Raw genomic sequence first — 23,779 nt, forward strand, 5'->3', positions numbered from 1 at the left:
CTCTTTTTCTAGACAACTTTTTGGCTACTGGGACTGGCATATCTGTCTGTATTTTTAAATGATTTTATCTATTTATTTGGGAGAGAAAGGGTGAGAGGGAGAGAGGGAGGTCACAAACATTGGGGAAGGGTAGAGGGAGAAGCAGACTCCCCGCTGAGCAGGGAGCTCCATGCAGTATTCTATCCCAGGACCCTGGGATCATAACCTGAGCTGAAGGCAGAACTTAACCCATTGAGCCATTCCGGTGCCCTCTGTATTTTTTAAGATAAATTTAAAATTACTCATTTTAATATATAGAAAGAACATAACTACTTATTTCCCAACTTCTTATGGAGTGCTAGTGGCTCCATCAATACTTCGTGTTTATACAGTTATTTATTTAATCAATTAAAAAATATAATGACATTTTATGTATAGAGTGAATGGGTTCAAAATTGAAAGAACTTGCAGAAGCTCACTTACTCTCCCCCTTAAAGTTCTCCTGAGAATTAAACATCATGTTAAAAAAAAAAAAAAAAAAAACAACCTGGTAAGTTTTTTTTAAAAAATGGCTCAACTCTAGGAATCATCAATATTTTTTTGAAAACCAGAAATTAAAAAAAAAAATCTGTATAGACAAAAGGACCTCAAAATCACTGGGTCCTAAAGAATAAATACAAGCAATCCATCATCCTTAATCCTCTCCCTCATATTCTGAAACAGTCATATTCTTAGTAAGCACGTAATATTCTATAGTGCATACCTCTTCACCATAGTAAGTAATATCTAAAGAGACCCTAAATGATAAGCAATGTCCTCATTATCACCAGAAGAATTATATCCATAATTCTTGAATCCATTAACCCGCAACTGTTTTGTCCTTTGTAAATTATTTTATATGTTTAGAAGCTGCTTTAAAATGTAAAGTCTCGAGGCATTTTCTTTTTTTTTTTATTATTTCATCTATTTATTCATGAGATACAGAGAGAGAGAGAGAGAGAGAGAGAGAGAGGCAGAGACACAGGCAGAGAGAGAAGCAGGCTCCATGAAGGGAGCCTGACGTGGGACTCAATCCGGGGTCTCCAGGATCAGGCCAGGCTGAAGGCGGCGCTAAACCGCTAAACCGCTGAGCCACCCGGGCTGCCCTCAAGGCATTTTCTTAATCATTGTACTGATAGAATAATTTGAATAATCCAAATAAGGATTATAAACACAGAAAAATGGTTGACTTATTTCTTACACCAAATCATCCATAGAGGTAAGACAAAATCATCTGCATGAATCTGGTACACCTCCATATCTTGACACTCAACTTTTTTTTTTTTTTTTAAGAATTTATTTATTTATCCATGAGAGACAGAGAGAGAGAGAGAGAGAGGCAGAGACATAGGCAGAAGGAGAAGCAGGCTCCTCGCTGGGAACCTGATTGGGGACTTGATCCCTAGATCTGGGATCATGCCCTGAGCACAAGGCAGATGCTCAACAGCTGAGCCACCTAGGCATCCTGACACTCAACTTTTCTAAGCAATATGACAGCTTCAGTTTTTTTTCATGTAAGAGACATAAATTTTATGTTCTTTTAATTTTTCTTTCTTTCTTTTTTTTTTTTTTTACCATAGTGGACACACAACATTACATTAGTTTCAGGCGTACAACATAATGATTTAACAACTCTACACTATATGCTATACTCACCACAATGTAGCTACTACCATCTGTTGGTATATTTGTTAAAAAATTTTTATTTGTTTGTTTATTTGAGAGAGAAAGAGAGTGCAAGTGAATGTGGGGGGCAGAGGAAGAGGGAAAGAGAAACCCAAGCAGATTCTGCTCCACAATGAGTATGTAGCCTACAGAGTCTAACACAGAGCTTGATCTCAGGACCATGAGATCATGACCTGAGCCTGAGCAGAAACCGAGAGTCAGATGTTTAATGTACTTCACCACCCAGGCACCCCAAGTATACTTTTTAATACAAATGTTTTTAGTGCATAGCACATCTTATGTTAAATTTTTTTTTAAGATTTTATTTATTCAAAAAAAAAAAGATTTTATTTATTCATGAGAGACACAGAGAGAGAGAGGCAGAGACATAGGCAGAGGGAGAAGCAGGCTCCCTGTGGGGAGTCTGCTATGGAACTCAATCCCAGAACCCTGGGATCATGACCTGGGATCATGACCTGAGACGAAGGCAGAGGCTCAACCACTGAGCCACCCAGGTGCCCCAAAATTGTTTTATTCTTTATCTTTTAAACTAACACTAATAAACTACAAGTAGGTATTCTCAATACCTTCCACCAGTTAAAAAAAATCCTACTGTTAAATTACTTCTGGAAAATTAAAATAATGTTTTTGAAATCTAAAAGTTATTTGGACATTTGGAATCTAAATACCATTTTAGATGTTGTTTGGGGCGATTTATTTACATACAATTTACAGTCTGAAACCTTCCTTTTGGTCTCAAACTAAGTTCCCCATAATTATCAGGTTACTATTAGTATTCAGAACTGTAAACCAAGAAAAGATCTATATGAAATTGTATTTGAAAGACATAATTGAACTTTCCAAAGAAAGTAAAAATAATCAGAAGCCTTTTACCATCAATGGGCAGCTATTCAGGATGATCATCTTTTACGGTTGCCCAATGTGAAAGCAGATTTTGGCAAAATTAGCACTGAAAATTGAACCAAATATTATACTTGTATGCATAATTTCTGCATGAACATACAATTAAGATCCTTAGATGGAATTTATTATTGCATTCGCCAGCAATTCCATTATAAAAACATGATGGTGGAAGGTTTATAACAAAACTATAAAAATGCTGAGATGAAATCTGATAAGCAGAGTTTAGCACAACTGTTTTCTTAATTACAAATCTTCAAAGAAAATTTCAAAGGCAACGAAGACACTTAAGTACATTTTACATATGACCTTCCAAAATGAACCTGCAATTTGAAAAACCAGGAGATTGTCTTTAATACAAAAAGTAAATTATTTTATTTTTCCAAAAATAACTGGTGGACTAATTTAAAGTACTAAATCTACTTTTCATAGGGTGATATTATTTCATTAAATTTATCTTTAATATAAGATAGAAAAGTATTGAAGTTTTGGTATATACCTTTATCTTGGTGCAAGTTCATTCAAAGGTTCCTGAACTTTGCCAACATGTTGGGTGAAGTTAGTCCTAGTTTCTGGTCACTACCCTCTCTTGCTGTGAATGCTGGACTAAAAAAGATTGCAAAACAAGAGTCAGCAGTTCTGACCATTTTGTTTTGACTTTGGGGTTTCTTTGAATCCAAAGCTCAAAACCAAACCTGGCAGAGGAGGAGAAGTAAAGGAAAGAAGCCATGTAAACTAACATGAATAAAATACCAGAAAGATGGAAAAAATCCTCAAGTCTCTATAATTCAAAGCCTATACATTTCCACAACTTTCTCTGTGACCCTAAATTTTTAGTTCTGTGCCTGAAATATATGCCATAAAGAAATACAAGGAAATGCAAAGAATAGTATGAATGTATTTTAAAACACTTCTTATGGTTACTATTTGGCAGAAATCCATTCTTAATATTGCAGAAAGCAAAGAATTTTTAATGTTCAGTGAAACCAAAAATTTAATAAATATGATGGAAATTATCATAATAAAATGACTTATGGTTACTTAGTGCTTTATGGTTTTCAAAGCACTATTCACGTACCTCCTCTCATTTGATCCTCTCAACTTTCAACGGGATCTAGAGTCTCTCTATTAAATTGAGTCATCACTATACCATCTTAAAAATTCATTCACTCATTGAAATCAGCATGATACTGAGATACCTATAGAGGACCAACGGTCACATATAAGCAACACTTCACTTTGAAAGATATTGTTTCCAAAGATCAAAAGCACCTTAACACACTTTGTGGATGATAAATTATACAAAAGGCTAGTAGAGTCCAGCTCCCTCAAAGCCAAATTTTACCACCTTCCATTTAGGGCTCTGTGAAAGAGATTTCCACCTGCAGTCAGCAAACGTAGATGACCTCAAAGCAGCTGTTGCAGACAGCTTTTTATAATTTCCAGTCTTCAAAAGGGAGGAAAATATCTATGAGAATCTGGAAATAGATCAAACAGTTGGTATACAATAAAAGGCAACAACATCACATACATGTGTTTGAATGAATGAACAAATGAATGGAATATGATTACACAATTGTTTTACTGCAGATAATTTTGTGATTTCTCCAAAACTTAGTGAAATCACTAGTTGCATTTGTTACAAATCAGATCTTGAACTCACTGACTATATTTAGTCCCATAGTTTAGTGAAATGTTGGAGAAGCTACAAATGGTCTGAAGGAAAAAAAATGGAATAATTGGATTCTTAGGTCTGAGTATAGTAACAATATCTATAACCATATTTTTATTTATATAATAGCACGTGTTCTAAACACTGAGTTGGGTTCTTTACATAACTATTAAAGTTCAAATAATAATTTTAGGATATGGATACCATGATTACCCTAGCAGTCATGAGGAGAGTATGGAATTAAGAAGTAAATAACTTGCCCAGGCTCAATCAGCAAATAGATAGTGAAACTAAGATTTATACCCAGTCAAGGATTTGAGACCAATTTCTTAGGGACTGAGGTTATTTGTGAATGAGCATATGTTTATTATTTTTAAGCAGAAATTATGTGGTAAAAATAAGTAACTATCTTTATAAGGATCAGAAATGTGGACATGTGTTTATCATGTACCAAAGGAATATAGTTTTTTTAAAACCGGTAAGGTGGACTACTGGTGTAAGTTTTTGAAGAGGCCTTGAAATAATCTTCTATGGATATTTTAAAGTCAAAACTTTCCTCTAGGGGCTTCAATGCAATCCTGCCACAAGAAAAGAGACAAAACTCTTTTTGATGAACATAATGATTATAAACACAAGCTTTGGAATTTGGCAGAAGTGGGTTTGAATTGCAAGTACATCACATCATGTTATGGAAGTAGTACAGCTTATTTAACCTTGTTGGCCTTTAATTTATTCATCTTTAAAATAGAGATAATAGGGCAGCCCTGGTGGCTCAGCGGTTTAGTGCCACCTTCAACCCAGGGTGTGATCCGGGAGACCTGGATCGAGTCCCACATCAGGCTCCCTGCATGGAGCCTGCTTCTCCCTCTTCCTGTGTCTGTGCCTCTGTGTGTGTGTGTGTGTGTGTGTGTGTCTCATGTATAAATAAATAAAATCTTTAAAAAAAAAAAAATAAAATAAAATCTTTAAAATAAAATAAAATAAAATAAAATAAAATAAAATAAAATAAAATAAAATAAAATAAAATAAAATATAATAATATTCAGCCAGTTGGGCCATTATAAGGATTGACTGAAATATGTATGCAGAGTAAATGGTGTACAAGCACTCAGTAAATGGTAACTACTATTAAAATACTCATCATCATCATATCCCTTACAACTTTATGGCAATAAAAAGTCTATGAACAAGGCACCACCTTTACTACCAATGATAATATATGAAAGTACAAAATATAAAAAGTAGAATTCATTATAAAATACCTTTAGGTAAATTGAAAAATATCAGATTTTTCCTCCAATATTTTTTATTCCTGGAATACTTATATGTCAGCATTTAGTTCTGGTCTCTGCATCTTTCTAAGTGGAACAATACACACCCGTCAAATGAACAGGGAGATCAAAACTCCCTCCTTTATTTTTTTTTAAACTTATTTTTATTTATTTATGATAGACATAGAGAGAGAGAGAGAGGCAGAGACACAGGCAGAGGAGAGGGAGAAGTAGGCTCCATGCCAGGAGCCCGACGGGGGACTCGATCCCGGGACTCCAGGATCGCGCCCTGGGCCAAAGGCAGGCGTGAAACTGCTGAGCCACCCAGGGATCCCCCAACTCCCTCCTTTAACTTGCTACTGCGATTGCATATATATTTTAAAGGAAAGGAAAGTGATTTTAAATCTGAGAAAAATGATATGAATTCAGAGAAGCTCTTTAAAAAAAGAAAGATTTTATTTTACTTATTCATGAGAGACACACAGAGAGAGGCAAAGACATAGGCAGAGGAAGAAGCAGGCTCACTGCGGGGAACCCAATGCAGGACTTGATCTCAGGGCCCTGGGATCATGCCCTGATCTAAAGGTAGATGCCCAGCCATTGAGCCACCCAGGTGCCCCTCATTCAGAGAAGTTCTATTTTATCAGCAGCCTAGACATTACATTTAAATATATATTGTCCAAGTAAGTGTGCGTTTATTCAATCAGATAATTTCTAATGGAATAGTTCTGTATCTTAATTGCAACAGTAGTTGCACTGACCTATATATGTGATAGAATGACATAGAACTATGTCTTTTTACACCGATGTTAATTTCCTGGTTTTGATATTGTAATATAGTTATGTAAGATATAGCCAATGGAGAAAGCTGAGTGAAAGGCACACAGAACATCTCTATACCACCTCTGTAATGTCCTATGAATCTATACTTAATTCAAAATAAAAACTGAAAAAATCAGTTAATAACTATGACATTCATTTGAACCTATAAAGCACCTAACAAATGTGAATTATCATTAATTTTAGGGAGACATTCACACATACTTGATACTTGTCCTGTTCTATAATTTTTCTTCAAGTGTTTCATGAAAGTGAAGCCAAGTTTTGTTCATGGTATTATGTGGATCCTGGAATGAAAATCAGGACTCTACCCCTGAAAGTCATAGCCAAGAACTAAATATCTGATTCTGGATTCTGTGGTCCATGCCAACTTCCTTGGCCAGATACATTCATTCTCAAGTATGGGTTTGAGTGTTGGAAGAGCTACACATCCTAATTTTGCCACTTACTAGATTAGATAACTCACTTAAAAGATCTGGGCTTCAGTACCAATCCTGGTCTATAAAGTAGAAGTAATAAATGCAGAGTTATATAAATTGTCAGAAGAGATCACATAAAGTGCTTAGTACAATGCCTCATACAAAGTAAATATTTAGTGAATGTTGTTATTGTTTATGCTATTTCAATGTTGAACGTGTATATAAAATAAAATGACAATTCAGCCTTTTAGAAAGGCTCATGAGAACAAATACGAAAACAATATTAAATTGTCTTGCTTCTCCTAAACAGAATCAGTCTTTTAATTAGCATGGCATTTGTGCCAAATTTAATCTGCCAGCATTATAGTAAATTTTTGTTTAATTTTGTTTTTAAACATAGAAATTTAAAGATAAGGCTTCTGGTCCATGACATGTAATCACAATCTTTGATCTGCCAGGAAGGTCACTGTAAACCCTACTTTTCTGAAATAACCTCTAAAATTTTCATATAAAGTTTTTTATATGAAAAGATGATACCTTGATTGGTAAATCCTCCGAGAATTTATTTTTGAACAAATTCATTTTGAAGGCTGTAGTGTTGGTAATAGCAATTGAGAAGTAGAACTGCCTCAATTATTATGCATACCTGATCTAGACAAACATGAAATATGAAAACCTGGAACTCAGTTCAGTCAACCAGGAATAGATACACAATCATGCTTTGTTTTAGGTTCCCTGAGGGACATAGGAGTCCCTATGCACCCCAGAAGTTTAAATAATTGCCACCTGCTTTCCACAGAAGAGAATCAGAGAGGAAAGGAGAAAAGGACCCTCCTTGGAACAACAGAGAGGGAAGTTGGGTCTCAAGGTGCATTATTGGAAATCCTGCACTATTTCTGCCATTTATACCTTTATGAAAATTTGGCACCTAGCTTTACCCTCTTTATTCGTGGATTTTTTTTCACTCTGAAATTAGTAAATTTATACAAAATCTTTTAAAAGTTTTGTACACTTTGGCCTAAATTTATTTGTAATTTAAATAGGAGTTTTTGAAAAGATGAAGTTGGCATGAATTTCTCTCAACATTTAAAAATGGGTAACTCTAAAAAAATTAAATAAATAAATAAAAATGGAGTGTCTGGGTGGCTCAGTGGGTTGAGTGTCTGATTCTTGATTTCAGTTCAGGTCATGACCTCGGGGTCCTGAAATCAAGCCCTGCATTGGCTCCATGCTCAATGAAGACTCTGCTTGAGATTCTCTACCTCTCTCTCTCTACTTCTCCTTCTGCTCATGCTAAATAAATCAATAAATATTAAAAAAATAAAAACGAAAATGTGTAACTCTTTCATATCCACTATTTTAATAATTTTTATTCCTTGCATAGAAAGATAAAAGGATAATTGTCATGTCTTGTTCCTTTGAAAAGCTTTGATTCAACTTTAAATGGTTTATTTGAGGGTTGATGGTAAAGGGCCTTCTGAAATTTACTAAAATTTTTCTGACTTGGGGAGCATACCCACTTTCAAATATTCTCACCATGGGTTCATACTTTGACCAAAAAATGTGGTAACTATAGTTAACAAACATTTGACAAGTGGTTTTGTTAATTGTAGATCTTATTGAACATGCCACACCATTGCTTTCATCACTATTCCCTTGCTTAATCTCACCGCAGTCCATTAAAATTAGAGCAGATGAGCTCAGTTAAAATATGCATAAAGGATGCCACTTTGTTTCAAGACGACACAACCACAAATTAAACTTCATACCCTTACTAGTATATTGCATTTCATCAAATTCAATCAACCACTTCTAAAGTTAACATGAAGCAGGCTTAAAAATGCTTAGGACTTAAAGTATTGCACAACAAAACACAACAAAAATCTTCCCAAATTGCATCCACATGAAATAATACACCATACTTTAATCCAAATCTCAATGTCCTTATCCAGGACACCCTCCAAGCTTCTCTTTCTATGGTTATAACCCTTCCTTCCATTGTATGGTTCACATACATGCAAACATGCATACATGTAAAAGTCTTTTTATCAGAACGCATTCAAAAGTGTTTTAGAATGGGTGGTCCTTATGTAAATTTTTTCACTATTAACTCAAATCTTTTTTTTTAATTATTATTATTATTTTTTTTATTTATGATAGTCTCACAGAGAGAGAGAGAGGTAGAGACACAGGCAGAGGGAGAAGCAGGCTCCATGCACCGGGAGCCCGATGTGGGATTCGATCCCCGGTCTCCAGGATCGCGCCCTGGGCCAAAGGCAGGCGCCAAACCGCTGTGCCACCCAGGGATCCCTATTAACTCAAATCTTAAAACTGATTTCATATCTCTTCCTTTTTCTTCATACTTTGGTAGTTTCACTATTTTTTCAAATTGCCATCTCTTTCTTGAATATTTCTTGTAATATTAATGATTGTTGAGCATTTCTAACTTTTGTCACCAAAATTCAAGTAAGCATCAGTGTCTTTACATATATTGAAAACAAGCCCAGGAATTATTCCAGTTACTGACTGATCATTAGCCACACATAAGTATATCAGACCTAAATATAATTACCAAGACCAGCAGCCAGTAAATTGTAGAAAAGGTGTCTGGAATTGCCATTCAGGAAACCTACAGAACACTCATTGATTAGATGAGGGTCATTTACTCAATGAGAAAAACAGAATTTTCCCTGGGAGCAGAACTACTTCCTCTTGGAGAGATTCAATACTATCTGAAGTTCAGGTAATTTACCATATCAAGAAAGGCGTTAGGATTCAAGAATGCTCTCTGAACTTTGGCTCTAGTTGAGAAGATCTAAGCCGTATTTTACAAGATTAGGGCATTTTGTGAATTCTTACAGCTTGCTTACAGAAATTTCACTAGTAGGAATTTAGCCTAGGAAAATAACACTATATATTATTGTTTATAATATTGAGAAAATAACCTAGATATCTAAAAATGTAAGTCCTTAAAAGATGTAAGTCCTTGTTTAAAATTGTGGTCACCTGGGTGGCTCAGTTGGTGAAGTGTCTGCCTTAAGCCCAGGTCAAGATCCGGGTCCTGCGATGGAGCCACACTGGGCTCCCTGCTCAGTGGGGAATCCGTTTCCCCCTCTGTCCCTCCCCTCAACTCATTTTCTCCCACCCTCCCTCTCTCTCAAATAAATAAACTGTTGTGGTCATTTAAAGGATGATGTACAAAAGAGATTGTGCTGTGAAAAGATGATTCCAAAAAATGATAAATGAAAAGGTATACAGCTAAATGTAAGGCATGATTTCATTTCTGTTTCATATAGATATGTGTATAAATATATGTTTATGTATGCACTTTACTTACATATAAATATTTATATATGGATATAAATATTTTACATATGCTCTATAATTGGCCATTTTTGTACTTGTTTATATTTTTCCAGTTTTCTAACATTCTTTTGTAGTCAGAAAAATAGCATAATTATTTTAAAATAAGTGGGACTACATCAAACTAAAAGCTCTGCACAGCAAAAGACACTATCAAAAAATTAAAAGGCAATCGATGGAATAAGAGGAAATATTTGCAAATATCTATCTGATAAGAGGTTTAAATCCAAAATATACAAGTAACTCTTACAACTCAATAGCAAAAAACACAAATAATCCAATTAAAATGGACAAAGGACAGGAAAAGACGTTTGTCCAAAGAACACCTACAAACGGCCAACAGGTACATGAAAAGGTGCTCAACATCACTCATAAGCATGGAGATGCAAATCAAAACCACAATGAGATGTCATCTCACACCTATCAGAATGGCTATTACCAAAAAGAAAAGAGAGAAGTGTTGGTAGGATGTGGAGAAAGGGGAACCCTTTTACAATGTTGGTGGGAATATAAATTAGTAGTCACTATGGAAAACAGCTTGAAGGGTCCTCAAAAAGTTAAAATAAAACTATTATATGACCCAGCAATCCTATTGCTGGTTATCTATCTGAAGGAAATGAAGGCAGTGTCTGGAAGGGATATCTGTGCTCTTCATGTTCACTGCAGCATTATTTACAACAGCTGAGACACGGAAGCAACCCGGTGTCCACTAATAAATGAATGGATAAAGAAAGCGTGGACTATACATGGATTGGAATACTATTCAGTCATTTAAAAAAAGAAGAAAATACTGTCTTTTGCAATTAGTGATGGATTTTGAGGTCATTAAGTCAGAGAAAGACAAATACTGTATATTCTTACTTACATGTGAAATCTAAAAATACCAAAATCATAGAACTGGAGTAGAATGGTGGCTGCCAGCAGTTGTGGGGCAGAGGAAATGGGAAGATGTTAGTCAAAGGGAACAAACTTCCAGTTAAAAGATTAATTCTGAGGGTATAATATACAGCATTGTTCTAATGAACAATACTGTATTATAGACTTGAAAGTTGATAAGAGAATGGATATTAAATGTTATCAAAATTAAAAAAGAAAAATACAATTATTTTATATTAAAAATAGCCACACAAAACAATTTGTGAATTTTGTCAGTTGTGTGTCAGGATGCTATTACTCAAGGGAGAACTATTGCCTTCTTAGCTCTAAAATATTTAAAACAAGGCATTTAATATGCTGAGATGTGACATTCTGTAATATTTTTCTTTGGATACCGCAGAGCATAACATTATCAGCATACTAGAGGCCTCTCTCATGCTTCCCTCCAATTATGGCCCTTCTCTCCCTACAAGGATATCCAGTAACCTGATTTTTAACAACCTTGATTAGCTTCCCAGTTTTTGTATTGTTTTATGTGTAATGGAAATCATCGGGTTTGGGGAAAAGACTGCTTTTCAATTACAAATCTGTCTTCAATAAAACATGTATTTTGACATTCCTCCTCCCCAAACATACAAGAGAAGTTGAAATTAATTAGCAAGATAAGGAATAAATTTACCATTAACTACACAGAGTTAAAAACTAAAAGGAAAAGTACTTGCAAATATACACTTCAATTTTATTGATACTGAAATAGAAAATGCAAGTGGAAATTTTAACAATGTTGTGAGCCTTCTTAAACACAGCTGAGTTCACCCACAACTTACACACATACACACACACGCCTAATAAAAATAACTATCATAAACTATACTAATTTCTAAGGAAATTCCTGGTTTTTAAACAATTAGCACCACAGTTTTCTTCCTATTTAGCTCCATGGGCATTACAATGCATGTATGAGTGCTTGTGCATGTGCATTGTGTGTGTGTGTGTATGTGTGTGTGAAGGTACAAATTGTATAACATTTAGTGTTTACTTCATCTTTTTAAAGGACATATTAGAACCAGATAAGTGTACATATCCATATGCATATTCATTGTCATATACTTTTCATATTCATGTTTGAAAACTGCCATATATTAAAAGAAAAAATATATTTCTAACATAATTTCAAATTATTTCAAACTTGCACTGCTTTTAATAACTTTTATTGTTTTTAACATGTGACATTTTATCCCCATTAGCAATAACAGATGTCTAATGCATTAAAAAGGAAAATCCTGCACATATGTTGAAATAGAGGACTTTACTGAAAGGAAAGCATGTGCTTTGATTTATATTAGTCAAAATTTAGATACTGTACTTGGTGCTATTTCAGGAAATGAAAAGGTGAGGAAACAGTTATATACTAGTAAACCAGAGCAAAAGTCTCCATAGAAACCAAAACAGTTTCAGTGGGAGCCACATAAGCTAAATTAATACCTAGAATATGGTCATATTAGCCCCTAGAGAGCTAATTCGAATGGAATAAAAACCTGTCTACTGGTTCATGCATGTTACATAGTATTTACAATTATTCTTTGTTCACGTCTGATTGTCAAAAACTCATCAGTCGAGACTATGAAAATCTGGGTGAATACTAAAGAGAAAAGATAACAAAAAGTCCATTATCTTCACTACAAGTCAAAGGGCAAACTGAAAAATAATGAAGGAGAAATCCCATTTTATTTGTATTTGGCTGGTGTTTTGCCTCAGATTTCACAGACACTCCTGTAGACGTGGCTCCCCACTCCACTGCAGACAGTGCTGAGTGAGAAATCACAAGCCAGTAGGGACAACAATTGATTTACTGAACAACTACTATGCACTAGCTGCCTACATATACTATGTCATCCCATCCTTACAAAATACTATGATGAATATTAATATGTCAACTTTACAAATAAAAAAAAAACAAGCTCAAATTGGATAAAATATCCTGTCTAAACTTAGACAGGGTGGAGCCTGATTTTGACCTAGTTGTCTCTTTCTCTAGAAGTGACTGTGACAAATGTTGCCATAGTATAGCTCTGTGCTCCTGTCAATTAGCTGGACGATGGCATGTACTCCTTGTGAAGGTGGCCCAGCATTGTTTGTGCATCCAGTTTGGTAAGGAACTTATTTAAGTACAGACTGAAGGACTCCTTTAAGGGTTACTGTTAGTTCCTATGGTTTCAATTTATACCATCTTTCAATACTATATGTGTTGCTAGCAGGATGATTTGAATTTTATGCAATTTATGTTTTGTTTCCTTACTCTCATTTTCTATATTGCTTTGTGTTCACAGAGTGTGAAAGAGTTTCTTCCATCTAAATTGGGCTGTTTTCTTAAATGCTTCAGAAATACATATGTGTGACCTACATGTATAGCTTCTTACTGCCTGATAACTATAACAAAAAGGCTACCACCTCAAGACCACATAATCCTTGATATTTCCTTCATGCGATGCATTTGAGGCTCTGATTTAGAATTAATGATGAGGTACACTGTCATCTAAAGTATCCTACATAGGATATTTATCGTATTTATGATGCTTGGAACAGCAAAAAAAAGGGGGGGGAGGAGGGGAGAGTATGTGAAATATATAAGCATTAGATAAATCTATCTCGTGTTTTGGCTGATATGTCCTAACTAGTCCAACCTTTGTGCTACTGGACAGTTACTTTGTTTTTTTTTTTCTTTTTGTTCACTGTATTTTTCTGGCTCCTTAGCAAAATTAAAACTAAATTGAGATGATCTTCTATAAGTGAAATTCTAACCTTAAAACTGAGAAAATTTCCTCGCAAAGATGTTTACTTCATCATCTCCACAAAAGGAAAATACAACTTATGGGTTTAAACTAGTTCATATCTAAATACAATTCTAGTATAAGACAATAACATTGCCAAGTTATAATGCCAAAGAACCCAAAAACAATGTAAAGAGCAGCACCGAAGTCAGAAATGTCAAGTCCTACTTGCAAGAGGACAGTGTGGACAAACCCCAGTGAAACATCTTTTAAGAGGGAAGGGTACTATTCAGACTAAACTATGAATCTAAGGGTGGCTGGAAACTTTTCATGGAGGCTGATCATAAATTTACTACTGAATGAATCAAGTGGCATAAGTGAATATAATTCTTAGATTTATAACATTTAATTCAGAAATAGAGGTTCTCTGGGGCACCTGGGTGGCCCAGGGGTTGAATGTCTGCCTTCGGCTCAGGTCATGATCTTGGGGTCCTGGAATCGAATCCTGCATCGGGTTCCCCACAGGGAGCCTGCTTCTCCCTCTATGTCTATGTCTCTGCCTCTCACTCTTGTCTCTTATGAATAAATAAATACAATCTTTAAAACACATACACACACAGAAATAGAAGTTTTCTTGAAATAAAATTCCAACAATTGGGAGAATTTCCGTGTCAGAAGACATGACTTATGACATTTTCCTTATAAGCTTAAAGTATAAGACCATTATTGTATCTCTGATTTTGTGAATGTTCTTTAGACTACTTCAATATTGCATAAATTTGTTTTTCCCCCATACTGACTGGTTTGCTACAAGTTAGTTGTTGGTGCTTTTTAATATTCCTATATCATTCGTAATTGGCTTTCAATGCATTTATATTACAATTCTACTAGTCCTTTCTTGATCATTCATGCCACAAGGATAAGTGGCTATGTATAACAAAAAATAAATAAAATCCTCATAGATCTCTCTTGCCTCCCTTCTCTTCCCTCTTTCCCCACAGTTTTTCCCCTTGTTCATGTTGTCACTGTTAGATTCATTAACTAAATTTTATATAATAGCATATAAAAGTTTATTTTCTTTTCTAGATTCTTTCCTTCTGTGAAAAATGCATGCAAATTATGTTTTCTACAGAAATTATAGAGAAGAAAACATGAAGATCTATTTTCTTCAGTTTAGTGAAGTGAGTGGGCTATAAATATCTCCTTTGGGAGAGAGAAGTTGACAACATGATCAAGAAGGTGAACAATTTCCTGACTTCCCTTTCCCAAGTCAATATGTATGGTCATTCTTATGTGCAGCCCTACACTAAGCAAGCACATAAATGTTAGCGAGGAGAGAGTGAAAAGTAGCAATAATGTAGGCTCAGTTTACATTTAAATTGGGCTGGAGCAAACTGAGTTCTCTTGCTCTGTTCAGCATCCAACTCTTGTGCTAACTTTCAGGAAGAATTTAACAAAAATCTATCAAGTTTATTGGATGCTTACTATGGGCTTGACTCTGTTCTCAACACAATTTTCTCCTTCAGTTAAGATATCTTCCCTAAAATGAGCTCACAGTGGAATGAGGGATATACACTTACTCAGCTTGTGCAGATACTGGATGGGACATGTGGGAGTCTTAGAAACACTAGCTATTGGAATATAATAGAAGACATGTACTTAATATATTGTAAGTTGTGTGGTACCTTATACTGAAATGCCCTTAGGTTGAGACTGCTGGAAGAGGAGCACTGACATGCTGAGTAAAACAGCCACATACCTAGCACGCACACTATGACTAGGTCTAAAGGAGTAAATTCTAAGCCATGCTGAAGCCAAGATTCATGACTATTTTATTCACTACTTGATTAAGAGCCTGTTAATTATCCAACACGACCCATTCTCCCCTTCTTCCTTTAGCAAAAGAAACTGTGAAAGTGATGCTTGACATGGCTATCCAGCTAATGACTACATTTCACAGCCTCACTTGTAGTTAGTTGTGGCTAAGGGACTATGAGCTAATAATGGCATGTGAGGAGTAGTCACATGTAATTTCTAGACAGGGCCCTTTCGAGAGGACATGTCTTCCCTTGGCTTCTCTCCTTTCTCAATGGCTGGAATGCAAAATTGAAAGGAGACCTAGGGTGGTCATGTGGTCCATGAAAGAGAAGTCATATTTTGAGGATAGAGTAAGAAGTTAAATCAACAAGGCTGAGCCATTAAGCCAAGCCTATAACACCTATCCAAATTTTTCATAAAACAAGCTGTACTGTTTAATCCAGTACATTTTTTAATCTATTATAGTACTATATCCTACTTAATATATCTCTTCCTCCCAGGTGCCTGGAACAGTGCCTGACATATAAAAGGGTCTCATTAATATTGTGCACCATGAAGGAGCAGAATGAACTCACACTGCACAAGTTTTTAAGCCTAAGGCCAGAGTAAAAACAGGCAAGGACTAAGTTTAAATTGTTCTAACCATGTTAAGCTGATATGAGAGAGCAAGTGCTACATACTATGCCTTTTCCCCACCCCAGTTTATAACATATCACAACTCCTCATACCCTAGCCTCATCTCACAAGGCATCAGTCTGATATTTCAGAATGGAAAAACAATCGCTGGACAAAATGAAAGAGAGCCTGAAATGTGATAGAGTAGAAGTCAGCTTGGGTACATTATAGAACACAAAGTATTGTCATTTTATGACAGTACAAACAATATAAATTTGATTGCAATACAATTTTTTCAAACAAATAGTTAAAATATATCTTATCTAAATTCAAAGTTTTAAATTATAAGAAATTTAGCATGCTTTTAGTTCATCTGTCTTTTATGACTTTCTCTTTGGTTAATGAAGTCTGGGCTAAGAATACTAAATTACAGAAGATGGTAATTATTGTTACACTCTTGCCACCAACTAGGGCAACAAAGCTTTCAAATTACATTACTCATGTCTTCCATTTAAGACATTGTTGGGCTCAATGGTTTTCTCAACCTTACTTCATTTTACTATCAAATTTCAGGGAGCAAAATCTAAAAATCACTTCTCAATAGCTTTTAATATCTCAGCTAAGAAAGATAGTATTTACTGAAGATAGCCAGAAGTATATGTATTATTCAGGACATTCAAAAATCTCTGACAGTATTAAACCACACAGAGAGAACTGCTTTTGTTAAGGTTACTTGTAGTAAGTCATCTTTGTCACCATAACATCATAAACCTATGTTAAATAGCTTTATTTAAAAATAAAAACAGAACAGCCCTATGAAATTTGGGTATTTAATATATTGTCATGAATAAAATCCTTTATGAAACTGAATGCTTCCTTTTCCAATTTACTTAAGTAAAAAAAAAAAAATCTTTCAGGAATAGTCAGACTTCTCCTGGACTCTGTGTGTGGAGTGTGTGTGTGTGTGTGTGTGTGTGTTTCCCTCATGAAACCTATGGTATTTCTGTGTGTGAGGAAGAAATGAGGAGTGGAAAAACAAAAGATATTTATTTTGTAGAGTAATAAATAATCCAGAAGGGGCATAGGGATTAGTGGAGGAGTATAATTTTAAGTAGTAGGGTGATATTTATGAAATTAGAGATAATTTATTTTCCCAAGAAGAAAGCAGGACAAATTGAGAAGATGCAATAATCGATAATACCAGTATTTTTAAATGGTGGATCAGAAACTTGGTTCTAAGAAGTCTAGTATACAATATGAATAGGTGCCACAAAAAAAAAAAAAAGACTGTAGTCTTTTCCTTTCTCATCAGTATTTGTGCTGGTGCTCCTACACACACACACACACACACACAAAATGCTCAATATGTGTGTGTATATACGCATATATATGTGCATGTACATTCATATATATACACACACACCTATATATGTGGCATATATAGCTATAGTAAGACTAGATATGTTTATCAAACAATTTCAGAATCTAGTTAGAATTAATATTTGGTTGAATATCTGTGGGAAGAAACAGTGTCCAAATCCGTGTTTTTAAAACAAGTGTCTTTAAAATCCCTGATTTTTGAGGAACAGATAATACTTTATATTTCACTGTTAAGTATACTGGCTAAAATGTAAGTTTAAGATAACACTGAGGTAAATTGAGAAATATTTAACCTGTGATAGGACCTGCATATTTTTGTACATTCCTAAAGAGAGTAATAATCGAAAAACAAGAATTTATGGGATTCCCATTTTGCACACTATGGAGCCCACAAGGAATATGGGAAGAGTCTGGTTTCTTCTTCTTCTTTCTTCTTTCTTCTTCTCTTCTTCTTCTTCTTCTTCTTCTTCTTCTTCTTCTTCTTCTTCTTCTTCTTCTCCTTCTTCTTTTCTTTTCTTCTTCTTCTTCCTCCTCCTCCTCCTTCTTTCTTCATTCTTCTTTCTTCTTCTCCTTCTTCTTCCTCCTCCTCATTCTTTCTTTTTTCTTCTTCTTCTTCTTCCTCCTCTTCCTCCTTCTCTTCCTCCTCCTCCCCCTCCTCCTTTCTTTTTCTTTCTTTTTCTTTCTTTCTTTCTTTCTTTCTTTCTTTCTTTCTTTCTTTCTCTTTCTTTCTTTCTCTTTTCTTTCTTTCTTCTTCTTCTTCTTTCTTCTTTATTCTTTTTTTCTTCTTCTTTTTAAAGATTTTATTTATTTATTTATTCATGAGAAACACAGAGAAAGAGGCAGAGACATAGGCAGTGAGAGAAGCAGGCTCCCTGTAGGAGCCTGATATGGGAGTTGATTCCAGGACCCCAGTATCACAACCAAAGGCAGACACTCAACCACTGAGCCACCCAGGTGCCCCAAGAGTCTGGTTTCTCATAGCAATTAAGCTTCTCAGGAAGAAAATACTAACAAATGAAACAGATTCCAATGTGAGCCACTTAACACTAACTTGTGCTACAGGGAGTCTCAATGGTATGAATTCTGGAAATGCCATCTCTCTTGGAGTTCTGAATACACTGCACCCAAACTAATTTCCTACTATAGCGTGAATACCCAATCTGTCCATCTTGATAGGGAGACTGTACTCCTTGTAATCGCTTGGATGGAGGAAAGGGTGGGCTGGAGTCAAGAGATGGATTAATGATGGCTCTCAGGTTTTTAGGCTAAGCAATTAGATAAATAATCTACTGAGCTTGTGGGAGGAACAAATTACATTAGAGTAACAATAAGTTCAAGATGTCTGTGAGAAACCCAAAGTGTGGTATGAAGCAGATAGTTGAATAAGAATCTTCAGCTCAGACAAAACACCACCTACTATGGAAAATGGAAGTCATATGGCTCCTGTTACCATTTCTTGGTAGCCAGGGCATGGATAAATTATTGAACCTCCTCCAATTAGTGTCTCCATTTTGAACTTTGAGACCTCAGGGAGTGAGACAGGAACATAGGAACAGCTGCTCTTCAAACAAATTGAATCATGGATTAATTTCCTCATTTACCCTGTAAACCCTTCCTTTTGCACTTAGAATTGAATGTAAATGCTGCATCTCAAGTCTACAAGGTACCACCTAACTTAGTACTCATTTAAAATAATGATATCAGGGCACCTGGGTGGCTCAGTCAGTTAAACATCTGCCTTTGGCTCAGGTCATGATCCCAGCCTGCCAGGGTCCTGGGATGGAGACAGCTCTTGGCTCACCGCCGAACCTGCTTCCTCCTCTCCCCGCTGCTTGTGCTCTATCTCACTATTTCTCTCTCAAATAAATAAATATTTTAAACTTTAAAAATTTTTTAAATTAAATAAATAAAATAATACCAAACACATATCAAGTGCCAGGCACCGTTTTAACTACTTATGACTCTATTTCATCATGACAACAACTGATGATGTACATTATCCTCTCTCCTTCACAGGAAGCATGGAGGAGTAAGTAACCTATCTAAGGTTACATGGGTAGTGATAAGTTGAGTCATATTTGAACCTAGGCTGACTGGCTCCAGAATCTGGTCTGTAATCTACTGCACTGTTTTCTATGACAATTCTGTCTTGCCAGAAAAGGGAGAAGTACTCTGGACTTCTAAAATGTCTTATAGTTCTAGCTCTATGATTTTACTCAAGTGTTTTCTTTATATGCAGTTTCTCCAGTTCTGCAATTGCAATGTTTTAGGAATTTTATAATAAACTAAAATGACCATCTAATTTAATCTAGGGAAATGACCTAGATTCTTATTTTTAATCTGCTTTCCTTCTATTCTATTCTCCAATAGATCCTCTACCATACCTATTAACTCAGGGAAATGACAAAAGCTAAAGCACCCTGTGTTTGTAGCTTCTATTGCTGTTGTATTCACAAGTAAAATCTAACAATCACTTTGTCTTACCAAAATTTGCTGTGAAATTCTCTCTCCCATTTAAAATATGTATTAAAATAAAATAAAATAAAATAAAATAAAATATGTATTAAACAAGTACTGTAAAATGTTTTAATGAATCTCTAGAAAATATCTGGGTGCCCAATTTTTCATGTAAGAATCAAAATAATGAACACAATAGTGAATGAATGTTACATGAACCTAGAACTAAAGTTGATTTTTCCTGATAATTATATTAGACTATAGTCTATTTTGGAGAATGGCCCAGTTAAAAAATAAATTAAATATAATTCATTTGCAGTATCTGTTCTTCAGTTATGCTGAGTCCACTGATATGCTTCAAATTTCACATCTTTGTTGTTCTTGTCAGAATATTTTTAACAATTATTTATCCTCAGCCTAAACACTTGGTTGTGAAATTAAAATTGCCATTAAAGTTGCTTATGACTGCTTGTGGCTATTTTTGTTTTCCTCAGTCATTATATATACTTCATATTCCCTGGAAATAGTTCTACTCTTGAATATAACTACATTTAAATAGGTCCATTATAATTAAAGCAAAGAGACTATGATTCATATTTGCTCTTAACATGCATCTGATGGTGAAACAGAAGAGTATGCATTATTTGATAAACACTTTTCCAGGTTCTAAGATCCTGGCAGACATCAAAATGATGAGAAGGCCAGTGGGTTCTTGTTTCCTCACTATCTCATTGTACTCTATCTAGAACTGAATCGAAAAGACACCTCGACAGCAACAGCCACATGGAAGAGCAGGCATGGAAGGCTTAGACAGGCCTTGGAAAAACTGCAAAGGCCTTAATACCACAACCATTCCTTTCTTCATAACTTTCCTTAACTTCCGATCTCAGCTCTCCAATGTGTCCCTGTGTCCTTGGCTACCTTGGGCCCCTCCCTTCTTGAGAAAACTGCCATACAGTGGAATTCACTCAAAGGTTTTAGTAAGCCAATGTGTTACCTCACCTTGGGAAATCTGCCATCTAAAAGAGGAACCTGAAGAGGACAATGCCAGGCCCCAACATAATGAGTTACTTGTAACAGGTTTAAAGCATGACTATGGGAAGTATCAAGTGGTTTTGGAGGAAGCCCCTCCTGCTCCCTTTCAAACCACTTCACTGCCTGTTTTTACTTATATTTGGCACAAAAGTTTAAGCCCACAGTTGGCCACAAGCAGTTTTCAGAACTAGAAGGAAACTCATTCTCATCACTTTGGAAAATGCTTTTAGATTCCAAATATTGTCAAATTGTGGAGTTCAAAGCAGTCCCAGAGAAAACTTTTTCATCTATAAAACTATCAGACTAGATAATTTCTAAAATCCTTTAAGTTTACACATTTTTGAATTTTACACATTTTTCAATTACTTCATTTGACAGATGAGGAGAGTGATACCTCCAGATCTGAATCCATCCAGTCCTTTTCTCTCAGCTTCGTATTATCCTGTCCACGTGCCCCAAAGCTATTGCAATGGTGTAAGTTCTCATTAGTAAACTGCTGTACTTACATAATGTATATTGTGGGTTGAGCCAAGAATTCCCTAAATATAATCACATAGCTGTCTAATTCATCCATCCCCAGCACTGTCTATCCATAGGCTGTATTTTTTTTAATATTTCATTTATTTATTCATGAGACACACAGAGAGAGGCAGAGACATAGGCAGAGGGGGAAGCAGGCTCCCTGCAGGGAACCCAATGCTGGACTCAATCCCAGGACTCTGGGAGCATGACCTGAGCCAAAGGCAGACACTCAACCACTGAGCCACCCAGATGCCCCCATAGGCTGTATTTCTCAAATATAAATCTAAACATGTCCTTTCCTTGCTTAAGAGTCTTCAATTTCCCCAATTGCATTTAGAATAAAATTAGCATGGCACAGGAAGTTAGTGATCTAAACTTTGTGTCCTTTCCAGCCGTTCTCACACTCCTTCCATCTCCTGCCATACAAGACTTCTTACCAGCCCCTGAGCACAGCATGCAGGCTCCTGTGCCCCTGCCTCTGCCCATGCTGATCCCAGTGTCTTTCCTTCCCTCTACCTTTTCTACTTCTCATCTGGTTCACTCCACGGTCCTTCTAGAGTAAAGCAGAGATAAAGGGTAATTCAGGAACACTGCAATGTATGCTTCCTGTAATATTTATGGCTATCCAATTCTGCTGAAGAGAACAGATGACACAGTATAGAAATAAGACAAAGAAAAGAAATGACACTGGGACACCTGGGTGGCTCAGGGTGAGATCCCAGAGTCCCAGGACCAAGTGCCACATCGGGCTCCCTGCATAGAGGCTGCTTCTCCCTCTACCTATGTCTCTGCCTCTCTCTGTCTCTCATGAATAAATAAATAAAATCTTTAGAAAAAGAAAGATGATAGTAAATATGGAAAGTAACCTCTAAGATATCTTAGATATCACTAAAGTGAATAGGAAGGGATAGAAAGACTATGTAAGCATCAAATAGTCATGAGGCTCTCAGGGAATCCCATAATCATGAGTTCTTAGGCTCCCTTTTGGTAACATCCTACCTGGCCCACTTGTTCTCTGGCCCAGATAGAAAGATAAAATCTGTAACTGCTCAGAGGCTGTGTCAAGTCCCAAGACAAAAGTATTTGCCTTCTGTAACAGAGCAAGGTTATTTTACCTTCAAGCATCCTCCAACATTGCTCACCCTTACTTTGGACCTCTTAACCATACCATCAGCAAGGAAAGCTGATGGAAGGACAGAGAGGAAAAGAGAGAGAATGATGTGAACTCATGTACTCCAGGATTTGGGTAGCATGGCCCTGCCTGCCTGTTTGCAACCTATTCTAGTATATTAACCTACTCTCTTTCCTTTTCTTGCTGTATATTTTATTTTTTTAAGATTTTATTTAATTATTCATAAGAGACAAAGAAAGAGAGGCAGAAACATAAGCAGGGGGATAAGCAGGAGCCTGATGAGGGACTCAATCCCAGGCCCCTGGGATCATGACCTGAGCCAAAGGCTCAAGCCACCCAGGTGCCCATGTATATTTTAAATTGACTTAATAAACCATGTGACATGTGCATCGTAATCTGGTTGGTGAGCCTTTCTGTGTGTTTCTCTCTCTGGAACAGGCTTCCTAGAAGTGTATCTGGAGATTACCATGGCAGTGAGGTAATTTCCCAATGCACAAAGTCATCTTGTCACCTTAGACCAGGTCCAGTGTCCTTCCTTGACATTCTTTGAAAACATCTATCATAGCAGTTGGCTCTCCATGTTACAAAATTGTTTTCATGTTTTAGTTCTCATTAGAGTGACATCTTTGATGTCAGGGACTAAATCTTCTTACTCTAAGTACCTAATATAATTAGAGACGGATGCATTTTTATCAAAGAATAAATAAACGTGCTGTAATTAGTGCCAGTTGAACCCAGAATTCAGGTCTTCTGAATGCACCATTAGGCAGAACCAGAACCTTACAATCTCTCAAGGTGTTGAATGGGGGTAAGTGAGAATAAAATGCATCAGTTATAGCTAAGTCTTCACTGAGGTATCTCAGGTGGGGAAGGCAAAGGTACTGACCTTGGCTAACCACAGGGAAAAACACCAAGCTTGATCTCCACTGCAGAGATCAAATAGAAAACAAGAAATGAGCTAGGATTTCTAAAATCTTACCAAGATCAGAAGCATTTTTCTCAGA

At 35.9% G+C, this 23,779-nt stretch overlaps 1 long non-coding RNA gene across 1 annotated transcript; it reads left to right on the forward strand.

The window, feature by feature from the left end:
• Window positions 1-1,093: 1,093 nt before the first annotated feature.
• Window positions 1,094-23,752, forward strand: LOC144288784 (uncharacterized). The gene is made up of 3 exons (XR_013356781.1): window positions 1,094-1,237; window positions 21,500-21,595; window positions 23,214-23,752. It is a non-coding gene; the product is annotated as an uncharacterized LOC144288784 (long non-coding RNA).
• The last annotated feature ends 27 nt before the right edge of the window (window positions 23,753-23,779 follow it).

Source organism: Canis aureus, chromosome 18, assembly GCF_053574225.1.
Source record: "Canis aureus isolate CA01 chromosome 18, VMU_Caureus_v.1.0, whole genome shotgun sequence".
Classification (NCBI taxonomy): domain Eukaryota; kingdom Metazoa; phylum Chordata; class Mammalia; order Carnivora; family Canidae; genus Canis; species Canis aureus.